Here is a 12,101-nt window from a genome sequence, read left to right on the forward strand (position 1 = left end):
AAATGTTTAAAAACAATGTTCCTCAAAGAAAGATAGAAAGAGATTTGGATGTTTCACCTTCAACAGTGCATAATTAAAAGATTCAAGGAATCTGGAGGAATTTCAGTGCGTACACGGTTGCGAGCCTAAGCTGAACAACCGTGATCTCCGGTTGTGCATCAAGCGTGTGCGGCACTGCATCAAGAATCGTCATGGGGACCAGTTTATCATTCATTGCACTGTTTTTTTTACACTGTATCTGCATTCATTACACTGCAGATACAGTGATAGTAAATAGAACATTTATTTAAAACCCTCCAATGGGTTCACCACCTATAGGAGAGGCCATAGGGGTCGGGTGCAGTGTGAGTTGGGTAGTGGCCGAAGGCGGGGACCTTGGCGGTCCCATCCTCGGCTACAGAAGCTAGCTCTAGGGACATGGAATGTCACCTCTCTGATGGGGAAGGAGCCTGAGCTGGTGCGTGAGGTTGTGAAGTTCTGACTAGATATAGTCAGGCTCACCTCGATGCACGGCTTGGGCTCTGGAACCAGTCTCCTTGAGGGGGGTTGGACCCTGTTCCACTCTGGAGTTGCTCTCGGGGAGAGGCGCTGAGCAGGAGTGGGTATACTTATTGCCCCCTGACTGGGCACCTGTACATTGGGGTTTACTGCAGTGGACAAGAGGGTAGCCTCCCTTCACCTTTGGGGGGGGGGGATGGGTCCTAACTGTTGTCTATGCTTAAGCACCAAACAGCAGTTCAGAATACCCACCCTTTTTGGAGTCCTTGGTAGGGGTGTTGGAGAGCACTCCTCCCGGGGACTCTCTTGTTCTGCTGGGGGACTTCAATGCTCACGTGGGCAATGACAGTGAGACCTGGAGGGGCGTGATTGAGAGGAACGTGCCCCCCCCCCCCCCTCGATCTGAACCCGAGCGGTGTTTTGTTATTGGACTTCTGTGCTTGTCACGGATTGTCCATATGACCACCATGCTCAAGGATAAGGGTGTCCATATGTGCACTTGGCATCAGGACATCTTACGGACACTCGGGTGAAGAGAACTGTCAACTGATCACTACCTGGTGGTGGATTGGCTCTGCTGGTGGGGGAGGAAGCCGGCCAAGTCTGGCAGGCCCAAGGGTCTGCTGGGAACATCTGGTCGGAATCCTTTGTCAGGAGGAGCTTCAATTTCTACCTCTAGCAGAACTTCGCCCATGTCCCGGGGGAGGTGGGGGACATTGAGTCTGAATGGACCATGTTCCGTGCCTCCATTGTGGAGACGGCTGACCAGAGCTGTGGCCGTAAGGTGGTCAGTGCCTGTCGCAGCGGCAATTCCCGAACCTGCTGGTGGACACCGGCGGTGAGGGATCCAGCAAGCTGAAGAAGGAGTCCTATCGGGCCTTTTTATCCTGTGGGACTCCGCAGGCAGCTGACTGGTACCGGAGGGCCAAGCAGAATGCAGATTTGACGGTCACTGAATCAAAAACTTGGGTGTGGGAGGAGTTTGGCAAAGGCATGGAGAACGACTTCTAGACGGCTTCGAGAAGATTCTGGTCCACCATCGGCGGCTCAAGGTGGGAAAGCAGTGCAGCATCAACACTGTTTATGGTGGTGATGGTGCGCTGTTGAGCTGAACTTGGGACGTTTTGGGTCGGTGGAAGGAATACTTCGAAGACCTCCTCAGTCTCACCGACACGCCTTCCAATGGGGAAGCAGAGTCTGGGGACTTGGGGGTGGACTCCCCTATCTCTGGGACAGAGGTCGCTGAGGTGGTTAAAAAGCTCCTCAGTGGCCGGGCCTTGGGGGTGGGTGATATCTGCCTGGAGTTCCTTAAGGCTCTAGATATTGCGGGGCTGTCCTGGTTGACATGCATCTACAGCATCGCGTGGACATCGGGGGCAGTGCCTCTGGATTGGCAGACTGGGGTGGTGCTCCCCCTTTTTAAGAAGGGGGACCGGAGGGGGACACTCCTCAGCCTCCCTGGTAAGGTCTATTCGAGGGTCCTGGATTCAGGAGGAACAGTGTGGCTTTCGCCCTGGCCGTAGAACAGGACCAGCTCTATACTCTTGGCAGGATCCTGGAGGGTGAATGGAAGTTGGCCCAACTAGTCTACATGTGCTTTGTGGACTTGGAGAAGGCATTTGACCGGGAGTCCTATGGGGGGTGCTCCGGGAGTATGGGGTGCCGGGCGTCCTTAAAAGGGCTGTTCGGTCCCTGTATGACCGGTGTCAGAGCTTTGGCCACATGGTTGGCAGTCAGTTGGACTTGTTTCCAGTGAGGGTTGGACTCTGCCCTTTGACACCGATTCTGTTCATAGCTTTTATGGACAGAATTTCTAGGCGCAGCCAGGGCGTTGAGATCTCCCTTATAGATAGGGTGAGGAGCTCTGTCATTCAGGAGAGACTCAGTGTAGAGCCGCTGCTCCTCTGCATTGAGAGGAGCCAGATGAGGTGACTTGGGCATCTGCTTAGGATGCCTACTGGGTGCTTCCCTGGTGAGGTGTTCCGGGCATGTTCCTCTGGGAGGAGGCCCCATGGAAGACCCAGGACATGCTGGAGGCACTATGTCTCTTGGCTGGCCTGGGAACATCTCGGGATTCCCCCGGAGGAGCTGGATGAAGTGGCCGGGGAGAGGGAAATCTGGGTTTCCCTGCTGAGACTGCTGCCCCCATGACCTGACTTTGGATATGCGGTAGATAATGGGTGGATGGATGGACATTTATTTAAAATTAATTTTAATATTCTGCAAATTTAAGTAGTGTAACCGACAGTGGACTGACTCTTTATTAATATGTGTATAAATGGTGTAATCGGGAGTGAGGGATAATCAGCTGGGTAATTTTCATACTGTCCCTGCAGGTGTGTCCACACTGTACACGGTGGCCCCCAGGAACAGGGATGTTTATTTGTTATATAACAATCCTTTCTCTTGTTTCCACTGCTGTCCATTCTTGGCAGATGATGAAGAAGGAGGGAATAATGAAAAACAGAGGTAAGCATCCAGCAGCACTTACAGCAGTGTGGTGTCCAGCCAGGAGCGTCTCCCTGATCACACAGTGATGGGAAACTTCTGTTATTTTATGGGAACATTGATTTTCTTTTATTCCTTAATTATAATTTCCCTGTGATGGCATCACATCCAGGTTGAGCTCCTGCTTTGTGCCCTATGCTGCTGGGGAAAGGCTGCAGGCCAGCTTGGAAGATTGGTGGATGGATTGATTTTACAAAATAATATACCATGTTTTTAAATAACCATAGTAAAACACTCTAGCTATTTTTATATTCATTGTTAATGTCTCCAGTTCCTCACATGCAGCTTGTGTAATAGTACAGATGTGACTGAATCGTACTGCTGTAAAGCATGTCAGACTTTACTGTTCAAACTCACAATCTTATTCAGCTCCTTGGTCCAGCTGGCTCTAGGAGTTGGAATCGTTAAGAAATTATTGATATCGGTGCCATCATTGATTCTTCTTATCGATGTTTCAGAAAAGGTGCCTGTAGGTTAAGGCACTGTAGTTAAAGTTACCCGTGACTATGGAGACCACGGAGCTTGCGCTCGGCAGAGAGGGGAACACATGCCGATCTTTAAATGTAATGCCGTGTTGGCAGCTTAAATGCTTAAGCTAGTGTTATATATACTAGTGTTATATATACTAGTGTTACCACCCTTAGAGGTGACATCGGCTTTGCATTGGCTGCACACTGCACAATGGTCGTCCTTCTTTGTAAAGTGCTGCCATGCCCTGGACCGTTTCCTGCGCTTCATCATGTGGATTTCAGGTCGCGGCGTCATTTTGCGCGACTCAAAAAGTCCGTATGAATCGGAGAGGGTCCAGCTGCAGACGCCTGTAGAGTGGAGCTCCACAGGAAACACGTGACCTCAACTCTGTGTTACACCGAATAGACCCTGACCTTAACCTTAACCCTAACCGGAGCTCCACTTTACGTCCTTAAAGATCACGTGTTTCCTGTGGAGGTGACGTATTTCCGGTGGAGCTCCACTCTACAGGCATCTGCAGCTAGACTCTCTTGATGAATCGTTAGAGGAATCAGGGGTGTATGATTCCGGTTTTTTGCAGCAATAAGATCCGGTTCCAAACCGGAAGCCATCCCTTGCTGGCTCTGTATGTAGGACTGGGCTTATTGGTGCTGCTGTTGATGGCCATAATTCTAGATTCACTGCATTGTTCTTCAGGTGTAAATGTGATACGTGTGACTGACAGACACACTGATGTATTATATGTCTGACAGATGGGAGCAGGTTCTGGATGCTGTACTGAAAGCTGGGACTGGTGTGTTTTATCTGATCTGCACCATCATTGCCATTCAGCTGCACTGGAGCTCCTGTAGAAAGAGGGGATCCAATCAGAGAGAAGCAGAGGGAGGAGCCAATACAAACCACGGGTCTTAAGAAATTCTGTTAAAATATACAAGCTTGTTTATCTTTTATGCAGCCTCTTAGCACATAAAAATGAACAAACCTTAAGGCTGTATCAGCAGGGTCATGCTGTGCTTGTATGAAATGTGTCTTCATATACGTAACTCTGTTAATGTTATAGCCATTTTTTGTACATAAATCTCCCTGTTAGAGATTACTTTTTTTGGGGGGAGGGGGGGTGATTAATGGTTATGCTAACTGTAGTATAAGTAGTTAATAATAATTTACTCATTAGTGAAATTTTAAATTATTTATTCTGATTTAATTAATGATTGATATAGATATGGTTTACTGTGCATTTTGTATTTTCTGGGGTTATTAAAATGATTAAAAAGAAGTGAAAGTTTTTGTGGTTTTCAGCTCACGTTGCAGTACCAGATCACACCAATCAGTGACCCTGTCAGAGAGTGATGTAACACAGGGCTGTCAATATCTGTCCCTGTTTCCCTCTTTGTCCAGCTGGTGTCACTGGTCATTCCACTTTCTGTTCCCCTAGTCTTTTATGCTACACAGGTCCTAGTGTGTTCCACTGCTGCCTGGGCTGCTGTGTGGCTGAATGGGTTGAATGTTTAGCAGAAAACCAAGCATTTTCTCTGCCATGGGTTTGAGGCTCTCCAGAGCCCAGCTTCACTTTGTTTGACATTTTGAGTTTTTGTTTTTTTCCCATTGTTACCTTGCATTTTGGTTATTTCTGTATCGGATCTTGTTTTTGTTTGTGTCTGGTTATCTGCAGTAGTTTTGTAATTATTTCACCTGTGTTCCCTTTATCTCCAGTGTAGCCTTACTCCCTAGTGTGTAATTGATGGTGATTACCCTCACCTGTTCTTTATTGCCCACAGCCTCTCGTTTAGTTATAGCCCCCACCTGTCCTTTGTGGAAGCCCTCGTTATTATGTGTATTTAAGTGCCTGCCCCCACCCTGTTCCCGAGTCGGCCATTGTATTTGTTCCTGCGTGCGGCTGCTCACTCCCTGTCTTTCTCTGTGTTCTGCATTGTTTTCTCTGTGCTTCTCCCTGCTTTCATTCTTGTTTTCTACCTGCCTGTCTTTATACCCCTCATGCGTCCTTTTGTTTCTCTTTGTTTTGAGTTCAGATACAATAAAGTCCCTTGTTGTTTCTGTAAGCTGCAACATGGATCGTCCATCACTCCCCCATGCCACACTTACCAATTCTCTATAGAGGGGATGTAACCTATAGTACCCTACTCTCCCTAAACCGCTGCTTAGAGACTTGGTGCACATCTCAAAACATTGCCTTCATTTATAATTAGATTGAACATTCAAGAGGTTTATTCGTCACATACAGTCTCTGAGTCACCCTATTTGGCTGGGTAAAAATATAAGAAAAAATAAGTAAAAAGTAAAGTAAAAAAGAAAAATTCAAAATATAAATACATAAAACTTTGGATCTCTTCTGGGAACAGCCTGGTTTTTATAAACGGGACGGTCTTCACCCTAACTGGAGAGGATCATTTATGTTATCCCAGAATGGCGAGTCAATTACCTGCTTCACTGAAAGCAGCATCCAGACCTCAGCTTTGCCATCTTAAATCAAAGGCTGTTTATTCTCCCACCTGTAGATCATGTTCGGTCTTCACCCAGGTGCTCCGTCACACGGCAACTATTTAGGAACAGTTGAGTGAGATTAGGAAGGATATTGTTAGACCAAGACTTAGATCTAAATGTTCCACTGGGGGCTTTTGTGTGGATAACTTAATATCAATGCCATTAATAAGACCGATTGAATCACAACATAAACCCACCATAAAATGTGCACTATTGAACATTCGCTCTTTGGGAAGTAAATCACTTTTTGTTAATGACATGGTGCTGGACACTGGTGCAGACCTGTGCTTTTTAACTGACCCAAAGACACTGTACCTCTTGTTGAAGCCTCACCTGATGGGTTTAGTTCTGTACAGAAACCACGTGGCCCTGGGTGCGGAGGCGGCCTGGCAGCTATTTTAACTCACTGTTGAAAACTGAACGCAAGATTATCAAGGATTTCACAACATTTGAAGCAATGATAATTCACATGGTGTCCGACCCGCCCATCTATATTCTTATAATACACAGACCACCGGGATCATACACTTTGTTTCTGAGAGAATTCGGGGAACTTCTCTCTGACTTGGTTATTAACTCCCGATTCCGGCCCACAGGGGGCCACTCATCCTGACTTTGCCCCTGTAGCTCCGCCCAAGTTTGCCTTGGGCCCTGCATATTGGCACAAGGTCACCCCCATCCTACTGGGGATGGACCTGGAGGATACCGCTCCAGAGGACTTGGAGTGGGAACCCTTGGACCTGGTCCTGAGTCCCACGTTTCAGGCTCCAGCCTCCACCTGAGGCTTGGGCTGATTAGGCCCCAAGCACCTGTTCCATCTGTGGTGCAGACAGGGGAGCAGTACAGGGCCAGGCTGGTTCTCTGTCTTTCAAAGGGGGAGACAGGGACATATCATTCATGCCAGCCGTCCAGGACCAGTTCCCAACTCTCCTGCCTATTACCATCCTGCAGTCCCCCTGTCACCCTCCAGCCCCCCTGTCACCCTCCAGCTCCCATTCTATAGTCTCCTCATCGCCCTCCAGTTCCCATCCTGTGGTTTCCATCCACACACTTGACTTGCCTCCATCTCCTAAATTGCAGCTGCTCATTCTTCATCTAGGCCTGTGGTGATCCATTCACCCCATCCTTGTGTATCTCGTCCCCACTCTGGCAACCTTCCAGTGTCCCTTTGACCCCAGTCTATTACTACCCAGTCCCTTCCTCCTCGGTTCCTGAGCCTGTTGTCCCATCAGGCCCAATTTTCCTTTCCCTTTCAGTTCCCCTTCTCTTTCCTGGTCCTGGCCTCTTGTTCCTGTTCCTGTCCCTCAGTCCTCACATCCTGTTTCCAGCTGGTCTCTCTCTGGTTCTGTCCCTCAGTTCCCGTGTCCTGTTCCCAGTTTATAGGTCCCTGGTCCCCAAGGTCTGTTCCCAGCTGTGTTCCCTCATCTGGTGGCACCATCCCAGTTCCTGTTTACCCTGTCTGTCCTACCGCCCTCATTAATTCGCCTCCTGGTTCTGTCTGTCCCGTTCCCTGTGTTCCATAGTATATCTAATGCCATGGAATTTTTTTGTACCCTTCTACTGACTGATACCTTTCAGCAATGAGATCCCTTTGATGTTTTGTAAGCTCTATGTGAACCATGGCTTTTGCTGCAGGATGCAACTGAATAAATGTCTGGAAAATCATGCTAGAATAGCTGAAGTTTATCTGGGGTTAATCAGTGTCATATTGCCTGCAGGTGTGAACCCAAAAAGACTTTCAGCTGTAATGAAATCAAAAGGTGCTTCATCAAAGTATAAGTTTACGGGAGTGCAGACTTACTGTATACAACTTGCATATTTTTTATAGTTTCCCCCTAACAGATTTGTTTGCTTTTCAATTGAATTGTGCAGATTACAGGTAACATTAAAGGTGGGAAAAGTTTTGAAATTATTCATTTTGGCCTCATTTTTTACATTACAAATGCCAGGTATTTTAACAGGGTTGTGTAACTTTTTATATCCACTGTAAACATGGTAAATGAAAATTTCAGCCCTCTGGCGGTGAAACGATGTAAATTACTTCCACAATCAATTTATGGAAATGAAAATTACTGCATGTCACCAGAACATAAAGTTAAATTGTGATGGGAGATTAGTACTTGCACTAAATCACAATTTCATAATGAAGATGAAGAAACAGGACAAGCAGCTGGAGGACGGATGAATGAATAAATGAATGAATGACCTCTGCTTTATAATCAAATACTCACAGTAATTTGTAGTCACAAATAAACAGAAAAGGTCGACGTTTATTGAACGATTTTTTTTTCCATTACCTGTAGAATAATGTGTGTCCTATTATGGTTTGAACACTTCCTGTTTGTAGTGCAGAGGTTAAATGCAGCCTGACAGAATGATTTTACACTTGACTGCAGTCTTCTTTCTGTCCACTATGTGGCAGCAGTATACAGGAATGGTCTTATTTTGTGTTAGTGGCTGGTGTGTGTATACATTCATATACCCTGATAGCATGGAATTCTGCCTCCAACTCTGTGCCTCAGGGATCAAGGCAGGAGTGAATTACATACTAACAACAGTATATTAAATTATGTATAGTATATTACAGTATATTATAGCAGTATGTACAGTATATTAAAGTATGACAGAATTATATTATGCACTTTCCTTTAGGAACAAAATTGCATAGTTAAAGTAACAGGAAATCCAGCAGGAATGGGATCCTAAGAGAACTTTGCCAAAGGCTGCATCAAGACTGTAAGAATGACACTGACCCAGCACCAGCACTGACCCCCCCAGCTTCTCAGGACAGGAAGTCAGTCCAGACCAGGTACCACCTCCCCAGCCAGTAAGCTACCTGCAAGCTGCAGGATGGTTCAGCTAGACAGCACTGGGTGATCTGGGTGTTGGGGGGGGGGGGGGAGCAGCATGGTCACAATAGAGGGGGAAGCAACAGGAAGTAGAAGTGTAAAGTGCAGGATGAGGACAGCTAACATAATTATCAGTCACTGTATCTCAGTGCTGCTATACTTTGTCTTTCTTGCAAAGGAAGTTTATTGTCTTGCAGAAAGTTTCCTGCTGATGTAGAGTCCCAGCCACACATGCCACAGCCAGCCATTACTGTAAGTGATGATGTTGGTCAGGTGGGCTGTGCAAAGGCAGCATGACGATAAAGTTTGTGGTCAGTTGCTGAGAAGGAGCGACACCCCATGTAAACCGAACAGAAGAGTGCAGAACCTGTATAAACCAAGCGGAGGGGAGAAAGTGGATTTTCATTGAACTCCAGGAGTCCTGGTCACAGACAGAGACAGAGAAACAGTGAAGATGTGGAGAATCATAATCTGTGTAATGAAACGACAAGCTGTGAACTTGTGCGTCTGTGTCTGCGTGTGTCTGTCTGGGGATGAGAGAAACACAAACAGCTCTCAGTCTGACAGGACGGCTGATAAGGCCCAGGTGAAGTGAATCAATGTGCTCAACACCTGACTTTGCCCCCCCAGGAAGGCCCCCACCCCTGTCTTACAGAGACACCTTCCTATTAGGCCTCTTGTTTCCTACAGATCCGCAGAGATTAAAAGGACCTACTGCAGTGACACTATAGAAAACTGTATAACACATAGTAAAGACTGAACCAAAGGCCTGAGGACAGACCCTCTGTATACAGCACACAGTGTTTATACAGTCTCACCCTCACATCCTGTATGACGACATTTCTGCTTTTCAGAATAAGTGTAAAAATATTTTCTGCATCATGCTAATGATTTAGCTGCTTTCTGCTCATGCATGAGTGAAAAACAAGGAAATCAAACAGTTCAGAGATAAATCTGACATATTTGCTTCACTTGCATGTATTTTTATTCTCTGAGCTACAATGATTCTCGAGAGGACCTGAGAGGCTCGGAGGGCCAGTGAGGCCGCAGGGTGCTGAGAGAACTGCAGGACAAGAGCAGGAGAACGGCGTGGCTCCTCTCCTCTCAGCCGCAGCAGGAGTGTCGTCAGGCGGGATAACGTCGATTAGACAAGAGTCTGGGTGACTGATCCAGATAGTGTATCCCCCATCTCCCTCTGTTGGAGACGGAGACTCAGCCAGCCCCTCTACTGCAGCCCAGGAGATACTGCTGACTGCACCGGGACTTAGGATAGAGGATAGAGTGTCAAACCAGCCCACCTTGGAGACGTGGGGCTCTGGAGGGTCAATGTGGGGGTGTCTTCTTCATCGTGGAGGTGAGCCCAGTATGACCCCCACATGGGAGGGGTGATCCACCCGCCGGGCGACTCCTCAGGGTCCTGAAGGTCGCTCTCGCTCAGTGGGTCGTTGAGGGGATTGTCCACCAACCATCACTGTGCGTGAGGCTCAGATACCAGGAGGAGGTCAGGGGAGAGTGTACAGGTGGAGATGTGAAGCGAAGGAGGTTCCCAGAGATACCTGTTATCTTGCTTATTTGACTTCCTCTGAAGGCCCCCTGGAGGATGGGCTCCACCTCTGCGTCTGGTTCCTCAAAAGTTTCTGTCTTCTAGGGAGATTTTCCTTGCCACTGTTACCTCTGGCTTCCTCACTGTGGGGTTTGGGCAGCGATAATATAAAGTGCCTAGAGACACTGAAATGGGAAATGTACTGCACAATTGAATTGAATTGAATTGAATTGAATTGTTCAATCATTCCGTCACAACATGCGGGACTCCATGGCAGGTGTTTGGCAAAACAGAAAGGAGGTTTAATTAAACTAAACAGACAGGGACTGCAAATTAACACGACCGCAGAGATCAGAATGAGAAGGTTAGGACAAAGGACATGGACTGACAGGACAAGTGATGTTTATCACCAGACAAGCAATGGTGAGACAAACAGGTGCTTGTATACATAGACTAATGAGGGGCAACAAGCACCAGGTGTAGCCCATCATGGTCACGTGAGGGAGGAGACAGGAGGGTCAGGCAGACATGGCAGGCAGGATGTGACATCACTGTTTTATACCTCGCAGTTTATTTCAGTTTACTTGTGAAGCTGCAGAAAATGGCTGTGAGTCACATGACTAACACAGGAAAGTGGGCAAGCTGAAGATTTATGTTTTTTTTTCTTTGGCTGCAATTGCAGCTAAGAGCAACTGGACTGCAACAGTGAAATGATGGATCTTGAGGCCTAACTGTCAGGAGCCCATGTCTTCTGTTGGTCTTGCTGTGGTTCCTCAAAGTCCCTCTGTGTCTTTAGCTCATCATGATATTAGATATCTGACTGATTCACCTGCTATCTCAGCACTCCTGAGTGTTGGCTTTGAATGTGACCATGACTGTGTCTCTCTGCAGTTTGCAAGCTTCCTCTGATCCTTCCTCTGATCACTGATGTCACTGACCCAGTGGCCTAATGGATAAGGCATCAGCCTCCGGAGCTGAGGATCGCGGATTCGAGTCCCATCTGGGTTATTGGGGGCAGCGTGTGGCTCTGTGGGCTAAGCCTGTGTGCCTGTAATCAGAAGATTGCAGGTTCAAACCCAGCCTCAGCCTGTGGGTCCTTGAGCGAGGCCCTTAACCCCCAGCTCCCTGGGTGCCGCTATGGGTGGCAGCCCTTAGTAGACAACTTACCCTATGAAAAAAGAGCAAGTTGTGGGAGGCATAAAGACAATTTCCCTACGGGGATCAATAAAGTATCAATGATTATTATTATTATTATCACATGGCATTTCTCCAGCTTCCAGTGCCCTGCAGTGGACTGACATGCTGTTGAAGGTTTACCTCACTTTACACTGTGTGCTTCCAGCATTAGGATCCAGATAATTATACTAATAATAAATAACTATGATAAACAGAGAAATTCATGGTCTTCTTTATTCATGTAGATTTTTTATTTTGTGAACTGAGTCTGTGCATTGATAGTTGATTTAATTCTCTACACACTAATAATAATGGTCTGACTTTCTGAAGGGCTAAACATTCAGCCTTGTGGTTTTCTCACTTCCTGTTTAAAATGTCCACTCCCCCTTCGCTCTGCCTACTGTGTGTAACAATAGAAATGACAGAGACAGTGAAGGTACAGAGGATGAGGAAGTGAGAGTCAGTTCCCACAGATCTGGGCTCAGTGACACACACACGTATGGATCCTCTGATGCTCCTGTTTCTTCTCATCGCTGGGCTCACAGGTGAGTGTC

General features: G+C 47.1%; 1 protein-coding gene across 1 annotated transcript in view; it reads left to right on the top strand.

The window, feature by feature from the left end:
- Positions 1–12,101, top strand: part of LOC125739920 (uncharacterized) — a 645,903-nt gene that overhangs the window by 120,716 nt on the left and 513,086 nt on the right. The window lies entirely within an intron of this gene.

This window comes from Brienomyrus brachyistius, chromosome 4, assembly GCF_023856365.1.
Source record: "Brienomyrus brachyistius isolate T26 chromosome 4, BBRACH_0.4, whole genome shotgun sequence".
NCBI classification, from domain to species: domain Eukaryota; kingdom Metazoa; phylum Chordata; class Actinopteri; order Osteoglossiformes; family Mormyridae; genus Brienomyrus; species Brienomyrus brachyistius.